This window comes from Periplaneta americana, chromosome 15, assembly GCF_040183065.1.
Source record: "Periplaneta americana isolate PAMFEO1 chromosome 15, P.americana_PAMFEO1_priV1, whole genome shotgun sequence".
In the NCBI taxonomy this organism is placed as follows: domain Eukaryota; kingdom Metazoa; phylum Arthropoda; class Insecta; order Blattodea; family Blattidae; genus Periplaneta; species Periplaneta americana.
In genome coordinates, this window is record NC_091131.1 from 125117134 (window position 1) to 125140745 (window position 23612).

Here is a 23612-nt window from a genome sequence, read left to right on the forward strand (position 1 = left end):
GCGCATGCAGTTCTACCTATTGAGGAACACTAACAAAATGGTTTCTAAGGACGTCCATAATAGACGCACACCTAAGATATTATGTAACCTCCACCCGGTCGAGGTCGATGACATTTAAGTGTGTTTAAATGCGACAGGCTCATGTCAGTAGATTTACTGGCATGTAAAAGAACTCCTGCGGGACAAAATTCCGACACACCGGCGACGCTGATATAACCTCTGCAGTTGCGAGCGTCGTTAAATAAACCATAATTTAAATTTAAATTTTATGTAACCTCCACGTTTATAATATTGTTGGGCTAGTAAAGTTGTCATGACTGCTATTATATACGAAATTCTCAGATTCGAAGCCCATCTAACCTGATCGATGTTTGATGAAAATAAAAATCTTATCTTCCTTAGAAAGTAAAGTCAAATTGAAGAGGTGTTTCTTACATATATTCACGGCACGTAGAAATACCATTTTCTGCATTTTAGGACTTTAGGAAAATTTGATCACCATTTCCTATTAACATTAAAATTTAACTCTTAATTATGATTCAATAGCAGCAGGTAATGGTAATAATTCGTCTTACTAAGTCTTCTCATCTCAGAAATACTAATTCATACAGTCAGACTAACAGATTTTAATAACCAAGTTAGCATCGACAAAAACATGCTTCAAGGTTTGCATTCTGTGCGACATATAGTGAGGATCACGTAAGAGCAAGTCTCAAAAGGTTAATTTGGCGCTCTCTTCAGTGTTGCCAACTAATGCCAGATATCACCAAAACAGGGTGAAATCATAATTTCATGTACTATAATAATAATAATAATAATAATAATAATAATAATAATATAGTATTAAGAATAACGATGTCTTACTTATTTACCACATGTGGGAGGTGTTTTATACATGGTTCAATAATTTGTAACAGAGTATATTTTCCTTCTGTGAATTTCTCGCACATTATGTTGGTAGTTAGTAGATTAGTGTATGATCTGACATTAAAACGTATTTTGTCTGAAAACATGAAATTCATTGCTGTGATTAAACAGTTTACGATTCACGAGACCTAACCTAAAAATGTATTTTGTTTGATCATGTGAAATGATTAGTACGAATTCCGTAAACGAATCCCACTTTGAAATGTATGCTTAAGAATACTTACTCCATTATTGTAATAAAATCTAAACAAGAGAAAGAAATTAATTAAAATGTGAAATGATATTTCTATTCGATTACCCAAGGGCATGTATCACACGAAATATGTTATATTTATTTGCACTTAGTCTATCTGAATATAATCTTGAATTGTAACCACAACACAAAGCAACACATACAATAATTACATAAGTATGACATACATAAGTATGAATATTAATACCGATATTAATTTATTAATTATTAATATGTTCAAATTTCATTACCTTCCAGCAATCGGTTCAGAAATCTTTAACAATTTGAATTTTCAAAATTTAAACTACCGACAACTTGTGTCACTGCTGCCAATATAACAGTTATAATATCACTAACAGTTGTAGTATTTCTCAGTACCGAAATTCGAAACGAAGTTGGCAAAAGAAAATTCAACCTTCAAACCTGAAAATCACCATAATTCAGTAGCATATGTAGTAATGGGGGAAAATGGTTGGGTTTCACCTTTAGGGTATTAAGTAAGCTGACCCGGACTATAAATACTGAAATAGTGTAATGGATTTGTTTTAGATGAAAGTTAAAATTTTTGTTTTCAGCATTTTGTTCTGGATTTGCTAGGAGATTACACTGTGAATTTATCTCCAACATTTATCCAAAGTAGTTTTATAAAATGCGCTCCCATTTTATCACTGTCACCATCTATCTATCTCAATTCACTGCATTAGTTTATCGTATTTTGGATAGAAAACTCTGTTACACACAAGTAAATAAATTGTACTGAACAAAATCACAAAAATAGCTTTATTTACTTCATTAGTTACTGCAAGCCAAACAGAAACTAGAAGAGGCATGACACTCAGGATACAAGCGGCCACAACTGTTGTAGATGTTACGCATATATTTTTGGTGTTTACTCTCGGCTCATGAGATATCGTATTTATTTTTTGAACACAAATATAATTAATCGGAACGATAAATTAGTTCGTATTTCACTGAAGTTCAAAATATATTTTATAACAGTGCCATTGACATAGTGCATAATAAAACAAAGATACTTTAGCAACAAACGAACAAACTTGCCGTGTCACTGAAAACCTGTAATTCTGTGAAATTCTTTGATTCACGTTCGTGGAAAATAAATAAGAGAGAATTAACTTATTATCTCTGTAAAAGCAATAGCGCTTTTCCATGAAGAATATCATATGCACAATCAATTAGTTATAACACATTATCAGTTCAATGATTCGAAATTAATATTTCCATATCATTTGACTTTATTGTGTTTTTCCCATTGGTCAAGCATAAGTACGCATTTCAGTTGACACTAATTACAAATATGCTGTAACTTGTACAGCATATTGGCTAATATGATTCCAATTCTGACGCTTCATGTGTCTGTGTGTCTTATATAAATAATATTTTACAGAAACACAATATTTCTTAATTATGTAGTGCAAGATTGTGAAATTCAAACTTAAATACAAATTATAAGATAAAAATGGTTTTTAAAATATAATAGAATGACACAAAAAGTATATATTTTGATTCTAACTGCAATTAGATCGCCATTACGTAGTCTTGTCTCGTTTTTTTCCTTCTTATAAAAATTGTAAACAAACATTGGACATTCGTTAGGTGGACTTTGTGGAGAAAAAAAGAGAAGAAGGAACAGATAAAGAAAAAAGAAGAAGAAAATGATGGAGAAATACGAGAGAAAAACATGCTGAACGTTATTTATACTGCCATGAGCTTCCCTTAAAATATGAGTGTCCATTGAAAAAAAAAATATTTCTTGCTCTTCTGAAATTGTTGAAATTAGTTCTGAGAACAAATTTATCTCTGCACAAATATGATTTAGATCGAAGTTTTCTACAGAGAAATGTTTTAGTTCCCAAAAGGAAACGAAGTCTGAGAAAGTCAGGAAATATTTGACTGACCTGTGAATTACAAAATCAAAGAATGCCCTTTGAAGAAAGTTTAGTGTCAGGCGAAAAACTGCGAAGTGCCACTACATGCTTACAACATAAAATTGTGAGAAGAATGAAGAGGGAAAAGAAAAGTCAATTATGGCAAAGAAAATAATGAGGTAATAGGAAAGATAGGAAGGTGAGAAGAAGGATAAAAAAATATGTTGAAAAAGGAGATGGGATAGGTTATGTAGAAAGAAATGAGAGAAGTGACGTGAAGAAGAATGAAAATAAAGTTTAAGGAAAATGGCAAAGAGAAACAGCGAATGAAAGAAGAAAAAAGAGGATAAGTAAAGAAGTAAATAAGACGGGCAGAAAAAAGGCAAATACTACACAAAGGAGAAGGAAGAAGAAAATAGAAAGTCTTTGGAATGAAAAGTACATAAAACGAGGAATAGAGAGTATACCAAGTGGGAAAACGGGTGAAATATTGGTCATTTTCAGTCAAAAATGTTTTTTTTTTTTTGTGAAAATGAATAAGCAATCTCTTATTTGCAAGTTGAGCAAGTTTTCATGCTATGCGATCCTTGGAAGCATAAAAAATTACGCCATATTTAAATGAATGCACATTTGAATTTGAATTCCATGCAAACTTTTTTCTCACACTTTCTTTCAGTACATTTCGTCATATTCAAAGTGTAAAGGCTCATACAATTTTGATGCTAGGAACATGACATTTTTACTGCATTTTCTTTATACTGTGGTTAATGAAACACGTTATAATTTTTTGATGAGCTAAACACTTTTGCGATAAAAATAAACATGTATTCAGTAGATACAAAACATTTAAATTTTGAAGTTGCATATATATATTTCAAATTTTCTCTTCATTTATAGATGCAACTTCAAATGGCGGATATCTAGTTCTTTTATAGCTACCTATATTAGAGATGCTGCAAAAAAAAAAAAGAGTCATGCATGAAATTTAAATTTTGTAAGTGGAGATAGAATTTGAAAATATGGAAATTTATTTTCTTTAAATTTGAGTACTGAACTGATCATATTGAAACTTTCAATAGAATAGAATGTTTTATTTTCGCTGGCAGAGTTAAGGCCATGAGGCCTTCTCTTCCACTCAACCAGCCTTAATCAGTACAATACATATTTAAATTGCGAATATTTACACGATACTTAAAAGATTCTCCAGCAATATTCTTCAGTTAAGTTATAACTAGTACATGTTTATTTAAATTTAGATAAACCTATAAGATAAAGTAATAATTTATGAGCTAATTTAATTCTTCTTCTTCTTTCCCTTAGTTTACCTCTCCCTTTTAGATCTAATTTAATTCAATCAATTATAATTAATTTGAGATAGCTAGTAAAATGATGAGAATTAATTTAATATAAGTTTACTAGAACTATGTTATAGGGAGAAAAAATATAAATCTAAAATATATTTATATAATAAGGATATTAATGTAATGAAATTTACCCATTAGAGGTTTTGTATTCTATTTAGAAAAATTAATGATAGTAAGAATGGACAGATGTTAGTTTCATTATAAGCAACAAATATTAATCAGTAATTATGTACTTACGTGCAAGAATACGTATAACAAGAAGATGAAGTGTACAAAATATGAAATCTCTACCTTAAAAATTGTAGAAAATAGAAATTTCACCATCATCCCCCTTAAATACGAGGCAAGGAAGAAAGAAATATGACAGGAGTGAAAGAGGAGAGAAATTAAAAGATTAAGAGAGGGAAAAGAATAACTAGAATGAATAAGAAGAATAAAAGAGACAGACGGAATGAGGAGGAAAAAGAGAAAGATAAGACGGAGGATATATGTAGAAAGAAAAAGGTGAAAAGGAGAGAAGATTGGGGTGTCTCGAACCTGACCTTGATACCTTGCTGTGAAGTATCTTTAAGTCTTGGCACCAGCACATTAAGGCCGAAGGACCATTATCTGGAGGGTCGGTCCTTTTTGTCAGGGCATGAGTATTAGAAGACGGGCGCGGGTGGTTTCGTGGGGGGGGAGGTGCAAGAGTGGGGAGGCTGAAGGTCGGAGTAGTAGCATCCCCCGCGGTTGGCCAGGGGACGGACTTGCGCCCCTAGTACTCCACTGGGTTACGAGTTATAGTTGGAAAGGGAGGGAGAAACAACCACCAGCAGAGCGACGGCAGCTGTAGTTTTTTCCCGTATACTCCAGCGTACGCATCGACACGTACTTAAGGGCGCCCACACACAACAACATTGTCACGAGCCATGAGCCAGGATCAATTCCAGAAGTTGCACAAGTGCTGTTGACTAACTTAGTGTGGCAGCATTACGTAACAGTTCCGTCCTGAAGAAAAATTCAACGGGAAACATTAAACCGACATTTAAATATTTGAAGTATGTTATGGAATGTTGTGATGGAGGGAATGGCATAAATACGTGAAGTGTGCAACTGAAGAAAAGAGGAGAAAGAAGATTATTTAAAGAAACCGTAAGTAATAAAAAACTATAATAAATAAATCATTTAATTTTGAAGAAATGTATTTTTAAAAATGATATTTCACGAGAGTATGCTTTAATTTCTGATAAATTTGCCATTAAATATTCCTTCATAACTTCATTTGTGAAATGTTTCACTTCTTCTAAAGCAGAAGTACTTCATCGTAATATATACATTTCATGAAGTTTTTAAAGAAAACTACATTTTAACAGAATGTATTATTCTCAACTGTGTTTACATGTTTATTCTGTTATTCGTTTGAGGTTCTTCGATTGCCAAAATGAAACATATTAAGTGTAATGTTAATTTAAATTTCACGTATAAAATTATTATAATAAATGACTTGAAATTGTAAAAATTTGCATGTCGATGCAAGTATGCAAAATGGCACTTCGTAATGTTTCACATTATTCTTCCTATTGTTGATAAATTTTTATCTTATATTCATGTTAGTAATAGTGATCAGAAAATTTGAAATGAACAATATGTAAGCACCATTTCCTAAATGATTATTGCTTCTTGTGCAAATTTTTCCCTGTGTAATGGAACTTTAATTTTTGATAATACGAATTATGTAATTAGACCCCATTCTTTGTACTAGTAACAAAAACAACGAAATAAGTGTGCGTTTTTCTCATAAAATAGGCGAAATAAAATTCTTATTTTAAATGAAGAGCGGAAAAACAAGATTTTTCAGTTTTCTCCAATTTCTAAAATTGTAAGTTCTCTAAAGCTTAATTTCTAACACAGTTACATATAAATTCTTCATATATTTACCTTCATTTAATATATTTTAGTCATTCAATTTATTTTTTGCCTATTTCTTCTTAATATAAAACATAATTATAAAAGACAATTACTGAGGATATTTGCATTCCTTCTGAAATAAAAATGTATGTGTTACTATTTTATAAACGAAGATGGTTTCAGAGCGTTAAGAAAATTCAACACTTTAAACTGCCATTATAATTCCGAATATTTTGTTATGTTTGATTTCAATTATTGAATTCTTCACAAAGTAGGCCTAGTTACAATTTCACTCCTTTTTTAGTGAGCGAGAGAATAAGTGTTATGCATAAGATTTACTTTGCAACATTGCTTTCACAGAATGTAAAGATATTATTTATTGATGAAATAACCGAATTATTACTGATATTGTAGAATGTGCAAATCAGAATTTTTACACATTTGAAAGTGTTAATTCATGACTTTATAACTCTTACATATATCGTATGACAAACTTGAATATTGTTCCAAAAATCTTCATTAAATGTTAATGATCAAAACTAAATATCAAATAATTATTCATGCACGACATACCATTCTAATGTTTCTATTAAATTACGTTTATGTATTTCATTCATATATTATTCATAAGTGGACTATATCGTATAAATATTATAAATTTAAAGGTTTAAAATTAAATAATACTTTATTTCTATTTTATTACAATTGTGAAAAGTAGGCCTTAAGTCAATAGAATCTATTTCAATTGTTTTTTATATTTATTTCTTCTTATTTTATATATATTTTGTGCAAATTTTCATCGTCAAAACACTAGATCGTTACGAAATTGGTATTAGTAAAGTATTGAGGTTGTTCAAGTAAGCAGTCTCTTACGTTATTCTTCTCAATGTACCGAAAACCACACTGTAGTAGAAATCATTTTGTTCTTTAATTTTCCACTAATTTTACGTGGTAATGCATATAGTTGCACAAAAAAATATATATTCGCATGTACCTAGTCCTAAAACTAAGACTCATTATACATAAATAACAATCATATAATTTATTTTAATTGATCGTTGTCTTAAAATGCATTTTCTCTCAGGAAAATTGAGAAATATTTCAGTTTTGAAGTAAAATAATACATTAAATATAAGTAAAATAAAAGAATATTTGCACAAAAAAGATCGCACTGGCGCTAGTGTCACTTTGTGTTCACGAGTTTGAAGGGCGCCATATTGGAAGACATGACATTAAAAACATGGCGATCGAGGTGACCTTCAGGAGCATGATGGACACGATAGTCGAGTAAGGAATTGAATCTGTTTATAGTTCTAGTGACTCACAAATGCACAAGTCCAATCATTCTTACAGAGGCATACATTGTAAGGCCTGATCTATAAGACCATTTCGTTTTTATTTTTTTTTTATTTTTTTACAACTCAATAATGCAAATCTATGACATCCTACAACGCACTTTTGATCGCAGACATAGGTCTATCATTATTTCGTAAACCTCATTTTTAGCCTAATTTTGTCGTTCTAATACTAGATTAGTCACCGTTAACCGAATGAGATTAGCGTTAAATTCCCATGACTAAACACTAGCTCAAATTTAGGTGAGTGCACGTGGAATTCGTTGTGGTAAAGGGCAGTGTATGGAGAAGGTTTTTGTTGGAGTAACGTATCCCACCAAATAAGTATTAATCACCAACACACGGGCAGAACATAGATTCGTTCTTACGAGTAGTGTACCAACTGCAACGTCGGTGACGGCAAAGTGATATAATTTATAGTTACTGCTGGAAGAGGAAACTTGTGGTTAATGATAAAATATCACCGTTGTAAATGAGAAAAAAAAATATGTCCCAGAAATTAAAAAAAAAAAATCAGGAATTGAAGAGTTTCACAACATATTTACATTTAGCAGAAATTTCTTAAAAAAAACGGGAGTAATAGATCTTAACAAAGTCATGACCTGTCATACAGCCATAGTCATCATTGCTCCCATCTTCATCGTCCCCACCACTATTGCGACCAATTAAGTCATTATAACCATAACATTCACCACCACCGATTCGTTCATAGACTGATAAAAACGTATTTAAATATTACGGGTTCGATTTGAAGTAGGTGGATATTTCAATCTGATAATTTGAGATTTCGTAACGATGGATCAGAATATTTTATGTCTTACAAAATTTATATTATTTTGACTAAGTTTTGAAGAGTTAACTTTTCTTTTACTTCGTGTGCTACAAATTTGAAATTGTGACATTCCAGTTTCGGCCAAAAATATATAATAGTTTTCACCATTCAGACGAATTATCAAAAATGAAATTGTAAAAACGGTTTACTTTCATCCTAGCGTTTCCTGAAATTTAACCGGTTTATATGTATGAAACATACAAATATACATCTCAAACTTTGAAAAATACCGAATAACTCAGCCACTATAAAATCTGCCCTCACTAGGGTTAAGTACCTTTCTTTGCCAACATTATTTTCTCTTGTTCCGTTCCCTTTTCAAATATTAACCGATAAATATGCGTGCTGGTTGCCTAAATAATTTGTTATAGCCTGTTAGTATTAACAATGAAAACGAAAACGATACAGATGACGATGAAGACGACAAAGATGACAATGAAACTGACAAAAATGGCGATAAAGTCGACAAAGATAACGATGTAGGCGACAAAGATAACAATGGAAACGACAAAGAAGACGACAAAAATGACAATGGAGACGACAAAGATGACAATGAAGACGACAAAGATGACAATGAAGTCGACGAAGATGCCGATGAAGACAACAAAGATAACGAAGTCAACTAAGATGCCGATGAAAACGACAAAGATGACAATGAAGTCGACGAAGATGCCGATGGAGACGACAAAGATGTGAATGAAGACGATAGAGATGAAGTGAAGTCGACGAAGATGCCGATGGAGACGACAAAGATGACAATGAAGTCGACGAAGATGCCGATGGAGACAACAAACATGACGAAGTCGACGATGAGACGACAAAGATGACGATGAAGTCGACAAAGATGTCGATGAAGAGGACAAAGTTGACAATGAAGACGATAAAGATGACAGTGAAGTCGACGAAGATGCCGATGAAGACAACAAAGATGACAATTAAGACGATAAAGATGGCAATGAAATCGACGAAGATGCCGATGGAGACGACAAAGATGACAAAGAAGACGATAAAGATGACAATGAAGTCGACGAAGATGCCGATAAAGACAACAAAGATGACAATGAAGACGATAAACATGACAATGAAGTCGACGAAAATGCCGATGAAGACAGCAAAGATGACGATGAAGACGACAAAGATAACGATGAAGTCGACGAAGATGCCCATGGAGACAATAAAGATGACGATGATCTCGACGAAGAAGCCGATGAAGACGACAAACATGACAATGAAGACAACAGATGACGATGAAGACAACGAAGAAGACAATGAAGACGACAAAGATGACGATGAAGACGACGAAGATGCCGATAGTAACGACAAAGATGCCAATGAAAATGACGAAGATGCCGATGCAAACGACAAAGATGACGATGAGAACCATAAAGATGGCAATGAGGACGACAAAGTTGACGATGAAGACAACAAAGATGACAATGAAGACGACGAAGATGATGATGGCAAGAAAAATGACGATAACGACATAAGTTTACGCGGAGATGAAAAGATAATGACAACGAAAACGAAGTTGTATAGTGATAACGAAGAAGACGAAGATAATCATAACGATGATGACTTTTTATTAAAAACTTGATATATTAACAAGAAAAATCAAAACAAAATGAAAAAGAAAAATATTGGTTTTTAATCTTATCAATATTCGATACTACACTAGAGCTAGTTAGCAATAGATAGAATTTTTCCGTACATTGGTGAAAGTGAATTTTCTAAACAGGAACATGTAATGACTTTCACGACTCTAATGCAACAGTTCGGATGCCTGATTTCCATATTCGACTTGTATATTACATAGTATAATCCTCATACTATTAAATACGAAATTACTTGCAACCTTCCACTAAGAATCTGTAAATCGCTGTAGGTGCTCTTTGTATGGTAATAAGCTGTTCACATTCCTTACGCTGATAATTTGTGTGAAGTGTTCTATGCTGAAACCTACAGTAACCCTACATTTTTGTTGAGGAAGGTAAAGTGAATCTAGGTCACGGTTATGTAATAGCTGTGGTGTAGAGCTCAATATCTAAATAAAAAGATAACATTTTTCTTGATACAAATCTCAAGATTTGCTTTCCATACTTCCACAGAGATGTGGTCAATTAAACTTTTGAAGAAAAGAGAAGGGTATGTATAAAAACAAAACAAAGGAGAGAGACAAACAGGAATCACGAGAAAATTTAATATTATGTTCAAGTATTTACTTACTTACTTACTTACATACTTACTGGCTTTTAAGCAACCCGGAGCTTCATTGCCGCTCTCACATAAGCCCGCCATTGGTCCCTATCCTCAGCAAGATTAATCCAGTCTCTATCATCATATTCCACCTCCCTCAAATCCATTTATATATTATCTTCCCATCTACGTCTCGGCCTCCCCAAAGGTCTTTTTCCCTCCGGCTTCTCAACTAACACTCTATATGCATTTCTGCATTCGCCCATACGTGCTACATGCCCTGCCCATCTCAAACGTCTGGATTTAATGTTCCCAATTATGTCAGATGAAGAATACAATGCGTGCAGTTCTGTGTTGTGTAACTTTCTCCATTCTCCTGTAACTTCATCCCTCTTAACTCCAAATATTTTCCTAATCATCTTATTCTCAAACACCCTTAACCTATGTTCCTCCCTCAAAGTGAGAGTCTAAGTTTCACAGCCATAAAGAACAACCGGTAATATAACTGATATATAAATTCTAAATTTCAGATTTTTTGACAGCAGACTGGATGATAAAAGCTTGGTTATTTCATCAAACTTTATCTCCGAGAATATACTAGAAGTAATGAAAATATATAGTGCTAATTTTCCTTAATAAAACCTAAAGGGAACTATTTTCCAAAATTTAAATAGATATCACATCAAGCAAAACTTGTAGACAAAGGCGAATATATGCAAAGTATAAATATAAAAAGCACAAGTAAATTAATATTGTATTCTTTTTTAGGATTTTGAATATTTCGCCTAACTCATAATTTGAATTTTGAAGTGTAACATAGAAAAAATAAAAACTGCATAACTAAATTTGTTAATATGATGACTGTGTAAATTATAAAATGTATCAGAATACTGGATTACATAATAATCTAATGCACAATTAAATAAAAAAAGAAATATGAAAGTCTGAAGACTTTCAGTTTCAACACTGTAATAAACGATATAAATGTAAATAGAACAGATGCAGATTTGCGCAACCACCAACCGCCACCTTCGTTACATTATTCCTTCAGTTGAACTGAGATTGAATTGTTATTTCTCCCACTAACAATTAAATTAATTAATTTTTGGCAGCGATTCGTTTAACAGCGACACAACATTAATGTCATCCATTCAATCCACCGAGGTGTGGCAGTTGCTGTGCCACCCAACTGATGATCGAAATTCTCACTAGTTTCTCATGCGCGCGCATCTAGCGTAGCATTTTCACACATGGAGCCGTTAAGCTTTGTATTAAGTATGGCGGTCGGCGTGAAACCTAATAAGTAATAACAGTTGAAGTCCGAAGACTAATGAAGGTTCCGCGTTGTCTTCTAGTTTCCTGTTGTGGTGAGGTGTGTTCATGATTGTGAGGAACACTGAACTGAATTTCAAAATACACACCTTTTCGTCACAATCATGAACACACTTCACAACAGGAAAGCAGAAAACATAGCGGGATCTTCACTAGGCTTCGGAACAATGAAGGATACCACTTCGAAACTAGTCAATCAGATCAGTGGCGGCTCCTGCATATTTCTTAAGAGGAGGAAAGAAGTAAACAGCGCAAAATGACACCTTCAGAGAAACATGCTACAAATTAGCCTACATGCATACATGTAAGACCAGTTAGTGTTAGGGTTGGTCTTCCCTTTTGTATAGCAATAATCTGTTTTTGTAAACTGAGTTTCCTAAATTGTCCAAAATATAATATGTTTTCACTTTCATTCATTGTTAAATAATTGCACAAATCAACAATTACAAGGAAATTCACAACCTCGCAGCATTTTTCGCGCACACTACAGCATCACACGTGTTGGAAGAGACCAGCTACTAACACGTAACCTAAACCGTTTTACAGAAATGGGAATGAGACATAATCTGTTAGGAAAGGGGGAACACTGCACCCACCCACGTGGTCTGTGTTGCCACATGTACATTTTACAAGTTCAGTATCACATGCTTTTTAAGAATGTCAGTTCTTGTAAAGTCATACTACCATTATTATTCAAAGCTGCCGATGGCCAATTAATTTGTTATGTTAAAAATAATGTAGTTTGCAGAACTTTCAATTTCAAATATATTTGTACAAAACTGACAACTTCGCTGTTGTCCTGCCTAATAGACAATGAATGGAAGTGAATTTCAGAGGCCAAAAAGATCTGCGATACTAACTTAGAACTACTTCCTCTTTGTTTTATATAAATTCAACTTCAACTTTCAGATATCCTCGAAAGTTTCAAACCGTGAATAGTAGCTTATATAACGCGCAGTGAATAATATATTTTGATTTATAATTTAAAAAAAAAAACTTTATATAATGTCTTTTATAGCTTTGCGTAAAAACTGTTTTTATTGTGTCTCCTCCTAGATGTGTTATAGTCTGGTTGAATGCAGCATCGTTAGATGGCAGCGGTAGCGAGCTTGCTGCACGACCAGTCGGTTTCTATTTCCTGCCCATGCGCTGATTCAGAGGAGGATCTCCTCTCTATCCGTTCATTTACTTGCTTTAAAACTCTGCTTCTTTCTCTGGCCGCTAGCGCGCTGTTGTCTATGTGTGTTAACTACAGTGAAGGAGGAATGGATTGACTTTCCTCCACACAAACAATCTCGCATCCTTCTCACAGTTTTCTAGCAGCACATGAGTGCGCGTCGTTTAAAACTCGATCAACCGAGGTCTTCTTATAGCTGTGAACTTAAAAGTTATCGAATCTTCCTCGAATTTCAAGGCATATATTTCATTTGGTATTTACTTTCAAAAGAATAAAAATGTGAGGAGGACGTTCCTCCCTTCCCTCCCCCGAGGAACCGCCATTGAATCAGATAAATTGCAAAAGTTAACACAGTAAAAGTATCATAAAATTATTCACTGATTATAAGTGTTAAAGGAGTTTATAGAACAATGAATAATAAACAATTATATCTAGTAAATATTTAACATCTATTTTTTTTATTGTAAGATAACTTTATTTTCTTATGTTCAACGAGTATAACCAGTCAAGCAGTTCCCGGTTAGTGACTCCGGGAATGATGGTCACTTTTGTAATGTAATAGTTTAGTATGTTGTCTGGGTTAACACTGAAGAGTCCGCTGTTCACTAGTCACTATTTGGGCTGTAAGTCACTTTGTGATTAGTTTCTATTGTTGTCGGTCTTTCGCTGTTCTTGACCATAGATAGCCGATTCTTGATCTGAGTTCGTCTGCCCACCTTGTCTTGTCTTCCAGCATTGCGTTTGCCAATCCTTGGGTCCCATGTCGTAAGGATGTATGTCCATTGATTCTCGTTGAGTCGCATCACGTGTCCTGCCCATTTCTTCTTCATCTTATTCACCTATAAAATACAATAAAATATGTAAAGTTAATAAAAGAAGACAAAATAAATCGAAAACAAAAACATTTAAAAAATAAAATACAAGCATCAAACTGACTACTTTTAGGCGGATGTAGTGCTCTAAACTTACATATATTACCTGGGTTCTTTGAGTAAAATTAATTGTCTTACTAATTCTGAAACCTCCTAGAATATACGTTTAAACCCTCTATATACTATCAAACATTTACCGTGTATATAGTAACTTATATCTGAAGGGAAGAAATTACATTACCTTGTTTTTCTCTAGATGAAAATTCTATCAATAAACCTTAGGTAAAAAGAAAACGCAAAACATCAGTTTTGTTATCTGCATTCCAAGAATGGGTCTATCGAGTTGTTTACTACTTACAGATTATATGGAGTTCTCTCGAACGTTCATGAACTCAAAGACTCTGATTTTATGCTTTCTTTCCCTCCGCATGTGATATTTATAAAATAATATGCAAAGAAATGTCACATATCAGTATTCAGATGCTTGTTTGCATCAGTAGAAATTTCAAGAAAGATTTTTCTTGAAACCAATAGTTCATACGACAGTTTTCTCACAGGCGCAAGCTTTACAGCTCTAGGCTGTGATTCCAGTGATGTCAGAAACTATGTTTATGGACGTATCATTATCCGAACAGTTAGACCAACGAATAGGGATTATACAGAATGGACACTGAGCGAATTTTCCTGTTTTGTTTCTTTGTGCGCTGGCGTTTAGTTCCACTTCAAGCGCTAGAGTTTAGTGTAATCGAGTACACGCTAAGATAATATTTGAGTATAGAGTTGAGACACAGGATCCAAACATCGCCTACCTTATTGCATAATCCAGAAACATTTTACTTCAAATAAATTCAAGTTAACAGCTTCTCCTTATTTCTTAGTGATAAACTAGTTGTAATAATTTTTTTTTTGTTTTATAGTTTTATATATAATAAATTAGGCACATAAATTATATTATAAAATAGTATAATACATTATAAAATTATAGGAGAAGTCGGGGGAATATGGGCACTTTAGTACTATTTCAGGTGCAATATCTCTTTGTGTTTTCCTAATAATTAATTTTACAGCTGGGATATGTTTCCTAACAATTTGCCTATATTATATTAGAATCCTGACTGCTTATTCCTAAACGTATGCAAGTAAAACGGAAATGCAAGTTAATGTGTTTTGCCCATATTCCCCCGAGTGTGGGGGTAAAATGGGCATTAATGATGTGAATCACAGTCAACTGAAAGAAGTTAAAAAAACACTTAAAATACTTGAAAATATAACTGTATTAACTATATTATATATTGTATATGCAATTTGTGATGGTTATTGCGTAACGCCTTTGGCAGATGATGTGACTCTTTGGCGATGAATGACGTTTGGAGATTCTAAGACATTTGAATCAGTGGAAGGAATTGTATGAATTGTAGGTTAGTCACCTGATGCTGCAGTGTCAATGTAAGCATAATCAGGAATGACATTCATGTGCAGTGGAAAAGGGCCTGAAGCTCGGAAGGCATTTACAGCCAGACATACATTGACACATCTGTTCCATGCTTCTTTGACAATGGAAGCAAACTCGACCTTCGTAAAAGGTCTCCTATGTTGCCTGAAGAAAGCTGTAGCACCAATGTTGTAAGCTTTCTTCAGAGGACCAAACAGACCCTTATCTGCTGATTGAAGCCAGGCTGTAGTGTGCGGAGGAAGAGAAAATATGTATAATTAGTTTTCTACTGCAAAATTAAGAGTGTCAGGATTACAACTATGTGAATCACGTCCATTCACTATCAAAATTCCAGGTGCGTGCTTACTGATGTTGAAATAAACAACGAAGTTCTTGATTATTGAGAAAAATATACGAGGTGTGATCATTAAATTCCGAGATTGTGTCTGCTGTGGGCGAAGGGATCAAGTGATTGACACGCGTGCGCAGCAGTAATACTAGACGACCTTGAAGAGACATGAAACAAAGTTTCGAAGCGCTATCTTCATTGAGACCTGTGTTACACAAGGTTTTGTTAGCACATGCATCCTCGCATTTGCGAAATCACGATGGACTCTAAACTGGAGTAGAGAGCCAACGTCAACTTCTTTGGGAAATCGGCAACCGTAACCCTTGAATTGTTGAAGCAAGCCTACGGGAATGAAACAGTGAGTCAGGCGAGGCGTTCTGAGTGGCATTCGCATTTCAGAAATGGCAGAACATCGCTGAAGGACGACGAGAGGCCAGGTCGACCACACACGTGCAACACTGTCGAAAATGTTGAAAAAATTCGACAAATTGTGCATAATGATCCTCACGTCCATTTTGAATGTCAATGACCACAACTCTGGACAAAGAACAAATGGATGTTCCATGACGACACTGCGCCAGCTCACAGAGCTCTAACAACACTCCAGTTTTGCATCCGTAATAGGATGGTCGTCATTCCTCACCGCCGTATTCACCAGATTTGGCCACCAGCGATTTTTTTCTGTTTCCGAAGATGAAATTCAAGCTAAAGGGTCACCGTTTTGTCACTGTGGAAGAGATCCAACGGGAATCGCAGAAGGTGCTTGACAGGCTTCAAGAACGCGACTTCCAGGAGGCATTAAAAAATGGCAGACACGTTGGGATCAGTGTATTACTGGACTACCTTGAAGGGGATGGCTGCCAAATTTAAATGAGGTAATTTTATTTCCACTAATGGGACAAATCTCGGAATATAATGATCACACTTCGTATCTCCGTTAATGTAGGCAGACTGCTTGGTGAAGTACATCTTACTAACAGCAGGCAGCTATTCTTTCAGTCATTATTGTCCTCACTCCTTTTTATAATGATACTTGGAGGAAAGTAATTCCCTGCTGCATTGAAGCAGGCCACAAGGGTAATGGTTTTTCCCTTTTTTTCTGGTAAATGCAATGCACCACTTTGTGTTCTTTGGGTTCAATGACATCTTTCGCTCTTGTAATCATTTGTAGGCCATTTTCATCAAGATTGAAGAGTCATTTTTAAGAAGTGTAATGCTTGCCCATATTCCCCCGAACATTAGCGCCTATATTACCCCGACATGTAGGGTTTTCTTTCAACAGTTGGCACTACCGTAAACTATTCACAAAACAACGTCTGACGCAATAGAACGGCAGTTCAAGATGTTTATTCTGTATGTATACTATTAGATTTAAACTATTTTCTAAAGTTCATGTGTAATCTATTGCATATAACATATCTAAAAATAAGTATTGTCAAATTTTATTATACTTGGAAGTCAATACTCAGGTTTCAGATGGCTATTTTAACAACAATACGAGACAATACTGCACAGCGCGCTTCCCACAGCTTATACTAACTGTTATTAGCGAAGAAACATAATCCGTTGCAAGAGTTTAGACATGAAAACGTAATATTGCCCATATTCCCCACGGGGAATTGGTTTAATATTTGCATACAACATATTATAGACATATGGTTTTACTTCTCGTAGGAGTTTTGTTTTTCCATTTTCAGCGCTATCAAATCATTACATATATTAATTGTTGATGAGGTCAACGTCACAACTTTCATTATAAAGGAACTTTTAGGGTGCTATTCATAGACATTTCGCTATCCTGCGCTACGAGCGTGCTAAACTAGCCCCGGCCATCGACCGATTACTTGTACAGGATTCATATCATATCACATCGCTAACACTGGTTTATGAATACGAAAAACGATAGTTCACTGATCATCCACCGGAAGTCCGCGCCAAAATCGTCTATGAATACGGCCCTTAAGAGTCTAGACATTGCAGATAATGACGGAGTTTTTATTTCATCGGTCCAATTTATTTTATGTGAGTACGTACTGTACCTGTTATATTCCATTGTGTCGACTGCTAACTGGTGTGATGTCAGCGCCAACTCTAGGATTGGTATTCTCCGGGCTAGAGGGCCGTGGTCTGTTAGTAATGCAACCAAACGTTTCGACCACTACTCCGTTCCCGTGTACCACGTCACTGATGATGTAGACGGGACTAGTGGACGAAACGTTTGGTTGCATTACCAACAGACAATGGCCCTTTAGCCAGGAGAACACCAATCCTAATAACACCGATCATGAAAAGCTACATTCTAAGATAGACTATCGGCTTTCTGTGCTGAAGACTGAATAAAATTCGAGAGAGTCCAAGTTGAATTTGAGTTGGTTGGGAAGTTTTTCGCGAAGTACATTCGTTTCTCTTCCGGTATTGCTCATCATCATCGTAACCATCGTCATGTACGAGTTAAATTCACCTCGCTTAGTTCATCAAAGGTTAGGTTGAATGTGGTCATTCGCGATGCTCCGGGTTACTTCCAGACTGGGACGCTCGGGATCAGAACTAAAGAAACGAAGTACTCGCTGCTAAAAGGAAGAGGACTTCAAACTTGTCTGAATATTGTTTTACAATTTCTCGTCATTCATCATTAACCTCATCACGACAGCCACTATTTACACCACCAATTCCATTATGATTCTCGCCACTTTTACATTTATTATCATAACTTCCACAATTATTAGAGCAAGCGTTACAAATATGAAACACCATTTTGTTTTGTTTTTTTTTTTTCGTTTTGAAATCGACATATTTTGAATACTGAACCGGACTTAGAAGTTCGTAAGATGTTATAAAATGTTTGTAAAAAATAATTTCCTCAAATCTAACATATTTCCTTCATAAATATGGAGCTACAAATATGGAATACTATAAAAAAGTTACAATATTAATACAATTGCAAAGTCAAAATGGCCTCTACTAAAGAAAGCACAGAACAAGCACTCGGCATCTTCATTAGGTGTTTTCCCAACTGTAATACTGAATCCACAAGAATCGTCTCTCACGCCTTTTCTCGAACTTGTTTTATGGCTTCTTGCATTGAATTTTGATTTCACTGTTTTCTAAATTTGCTCGAAGGTGAGGTTTTCCCTCCTCCTATAGGTGCCAACACTAGTAACGAAACAGAAAACCAGGGCATAAAGAAGACTAGTATTTCATATTTGTGACACACTGATCTAAGTCATAACCTCAAAACATATATAATAATTTTAAAACGAAATCAATTAAACATCCATTTGGTGAAGAATGGGTAGAATGGAGAAAATTTTTCTCCGGCAGCGGAATTCGAACCCACGTTTTCAGCTCTTCGTGTTGACGCTTTATCCACTAAGCCACACCGGATTCAAATTCCGATGCCGGATTCAGTCCTTCTCAGTTTAAGTTCTACCTCTTTGTTCCTCTTTGGTGGCCTACCCTCATGTACTGTGTCAGAATATGTGACAGTGGCACGATTTCCAGAGCTGCACTCATTCTCCTTCTGTCCATTCTTCACTGTATAGTAATGCAGAATTCCTGCACGGAAATACCATAATATGTACTTCGGTACATCATAGCATCATAGTAATTAACGCTACCGGCGTGGCTCAGTCAGACGTTTGCCTGTCGGTCTGAAGTTGCGCTCAGGCGTCGGTTCGATCCCCACTTTGGTTGATTCCTGCTTGGGTTTTTTCCGGTTTTCCCCAACCGTAAGGTGTATGCCAGGTAATCTATGGCGAATCCTCGGCCTCATCTCGCCAAATACTATCTCACTATCATCAATCTCATCGACGCTAAATAACCTAGTAGTTGATACAGCGTCGTTAAATAACTAACGAACTACTAATTAACATGTATTGCTATAAACGTAGATTATTTCTGTTTAAGAATATATATCATTAATATTTCCAACATTGAGGAATAAGAGAGGAACAGAGATTAAGAGTGTTTGAGAATAAGGTTCTTAGGAAAATATTTGGGGCTAAAAGGGATGAAGTTACAGGAGAATGGAGAAAGTTACACAATGCAGAACTGTATTCTTCACCTGACATAATTAGGAACATTAAATCCAGACGTTTGAGATGGGGAGGACATGTAGCACGTATGGGCGAATCCAGAAATGCATACCGTACAGAGTGTTAGTTGGGAGGCCGGAGGGAATAAGACCTTTGGGGAGACCGAGACGTAGATGGGAGGATAATATTAAAATGGTTTTGAGGGAGGTGGGATATGATGATAGAGACTGGGTTAATCTTGCTCAGGATAGGGACCGATGGCGGGCTTATGTGAGGGCGGAAATGAACCTCCGGGTTTCTTAAAAGCCATAAGTAAGTAAGTAAGTACACATTGAGGAATAACAATGTATATTAAAGAAAAGAACTTACAGCCAAAATGTTCACTTTCCTCGAAAACACAATAATGATAAACGTTTCATCAGTTAACTATAAACTAACACATTCCCGCGAAAGAGAGTATCAGTGTGTAGTAATTTGAAAGGCTTCCGCTAGAATACAACTCATCTCAGATCGTATTTGTACCCCTGTTTCATATTTGTAACACTTTCTCTATAATCACAATTCTCACCAAAGCTATATGAACTTCCACTACCACATCACAACTTGTACTACCAAATCACAATTCCCATTGCTACACTGTAACTTCTACAATACTAACACAATTCCCTTATCACTGTCACTATACTTGTAACTCCCACCACCATTAACACAACTACCATTATTATTTAGATAATAACACAAGAGAATTTGAGATTATTATGTAGCTCAAGAAATTTTTTCTAGGAAGCTGAGACTCGAGAGCCATATAGGCCAAATAAGGACTATCTCCCGAATAGGACGCGAACACTAGAATCTAAATGAAATGCATTAAATTCGCTTGATAAAAACACTTGCATTATTTTGTACGCAATTAAAATGCTAATGACCAGGGAAAGGATTTATATGTAAATACATATTTACTTATAAAGCTAATATAATTTATATTTTGCATTATCTTTATGTTTCACAATGTGTAGGGTTGAAAAATCCTACTTTTATTTTCCATATTTTTCCATATTTTAGAGTTTAGTACATATTTTCGTTAATTTCCATATATTTTCCATATTTCATATAAAACAGTCCATATTATATTAGGTTTAACAATAAAACAAAACAAAATTCCATTAACTTTTAAAAATACATTTCAACAATAGAGATTTAAACACATGTTCAGTAATCCCTTTAACATCAGAGTTATTTGAAAATTAGCAGTCCTATCAACAATGGGAAAGTAAGTTACAAAACTGTATTAATTTAATTTAAAATTTTTAACAGACTTCAGTTGTGCAGCTCAACAGTTAAATGCCAGTCAGAGTACACATAGGTTCAGTTTTGTAAATCATACTATAAAGACGGTAAATATGCCAAAAGTACGTCATTCAGTCAATTTAAAATCAAAACTAACAAGTTACATTTCAGAATTTAAAGAAGATGGTTTATCAACTGACAATAAAATATTATTTTGTAATTTGTGTCAGTGTGCAGTATCATCTACACAAAAGTTCCTGGTGCAACAACACATTACAACTAGTAAACATCAGGCCAACAAACAACTAAATTCCAAGCAGAGACAATTGTTTTTAACACAACCAACAACATCGAATGTAAGATCTGAGTTTAACATCGACCTGTGCCGTTCTCTCATCTCTGCTGATATTCCTCTCTACAAACTAAAGAATAAGGTCTTCAGGGAATTCCTTGAAAAATATACTCAACATACAATCCCGGATGAGTCAACACTTAGGAAGACGTATGCTCCATCCATCTACGATGAGACAATACAGAAGATAAGAGATGAAATTAAAGATAGTTCAATTTGGGTTTCCATTGATGAGACTCCCGACAAAGAAGGTAGACTTGTTGGTAATGTAGTTATCGGTTTGTTAAGTGAACAATATTCTGAACGAATTCTTTTACATTGTGATGTTCTAGAAAAGTGCAATAACAAAACTATAGTTAAACTGTTCAACGAAGCTATGGGTATCCTGTGGCCAAAGGGTATTATGTACGATAATGTGTTATTCTTTATTAGCGATGCTGCCCCTTATATGGTCAAAGCTGGACAAGCATTATCTGTTGTATATCCTAAATTGACTCATTTTACTTGTGTGGCGCATGCATTTCATCGTGTGGCAGAAGTGGTCAGAGACAATTTCCCTAAAGTAGATTTGTTGATTTCATCAGTGAAAAAAGTATTTCTCAAAGCTCCCAGTAGAGTTAACGTGTTGAAAGAAATGTACCCTGAAATTCCATTGCCACCAAAGCCAATTTTAACTAGATGGGGTACATGGCTAGAAGCAGTTGAATATTATGCCGAACATATAGACTCTATTAACAATGTTCTCCTTGCATTGGACTCTGAAGATGCAGTCTCAATTGATACTGCGAAAACAGTTACCTGTGACATAAGTGTGAAGAATGACTTAGCTCACATTCAGCATACATTTTCATGCATCATAAAAACGCTCAAAAGTCTCCAAAATAGGCACCTTTCACTATCTGAAAGTTTTGAAATTATAAATAGTACTGTGGAACAACTGAATCGTGGTAGAGGTAAAGTTGCAGATGCAGTAAGAGCTAAGGTGGACACTGTACTTTCAAAAAACCCTGGATATGAAGAACTACAAAAGGTTGTTGCTGTGATGAGTGGTGAATCAACAGTGAAGATTAACTTGGACTTATCCCCAGCAGACATTGTGAAATTGAATTATGTACCAGTTACTTCTTGTGACGTCGAACGCTCTTTTAGTCAGTATAAATCTATCCTCAGAGACAATAGAAGAAGATTCACTTTTCAGCACTTGAAAGAAATGTTTGTAACCTATTGTTATGGTAACAGACAATAAAAATTGTGTTTTGTTGAAACTACATTGGAAGATAAGGTACGTCCATTATATTTTTTGTTTAGTTTGATTAAAATGTACCAATATTTAACGTACATAGTCATTTTTTTATAATTTTAAGTCCATATTTAATTCCATATTTTGGTAAAAATCCATATTTAATTCCATATTTTGGTAAAAATAACTACATATATATTTACATATTTCATATATTTTTAGTCCATATAAATCCGTTCCCTGCTAATGACGTACAATTTTCTCACTGTATAATAAATAATAACAGAATGATGATGATAATAATTGTTTTAGAATAAGTTTCGAGAACTTTTGAAAACTAAAAACTTTCAACATTCAGATAAGGTAGCGCTCTACTTGATTGACACATTGTTACATAAAGTTACATAAGCTTTTCTAGCGATGTCTATGCAGTGAGAACAAATTTTATCTGCAAACTCGTTTTCAACGCACAAATCAATCGCCAGCTGATATATATTTGATTCGTTTTCAACGCACAAATCAATCGCCAACTGATATTTATTTGATTTTATTGTTACATCAAATCATTGACCCTTCTTTTCTCTGGAATGTTTGTATTTGTTTCCTTTTGGCGCTTCTTGCATATGTAGCACATTTAAATTCTTGATTTACAAACGGGTTGAAATGCTGGTGATATTCACTAAACATTTCTCTTGTATCTCTTTTACCGTCACATTCCAAATGGTTTTCAATGCATACTCTTTATATTCATTGTCATTGTTTTCTACCTGTTGGGTTGGTGTTTGTTTCTCTCTTCAGTTCATAATCAATCACACATTTCACAAAAACTATTGAATATGACTTTACACGCATATAAATATA

The 23612-nt window shown here is 34.6% G+C and overlaps 1 protein-coding gene across 1 annotated transcript in view; it reads left to right on the plus strand.

Annotated features, from left to right (window-relative positions):
* Positions 1–5123: 5123 nt before the first annotated feature.
* The window catches only part of LOC138715735 (uncharacterized), a 432440-nt gene continuing 413951 nt past the window's right edge, over positions 5124–23612 (plus strand). Inside the window, exon 1 of the mRNA XM_069848791.1 lies at positions 5124–5540. The gene's annotated coding sequence lies outside the window, so the exon portion shown is untranslated. The remainder of the gene's footprint in view (positions 5541–23612) is intronic.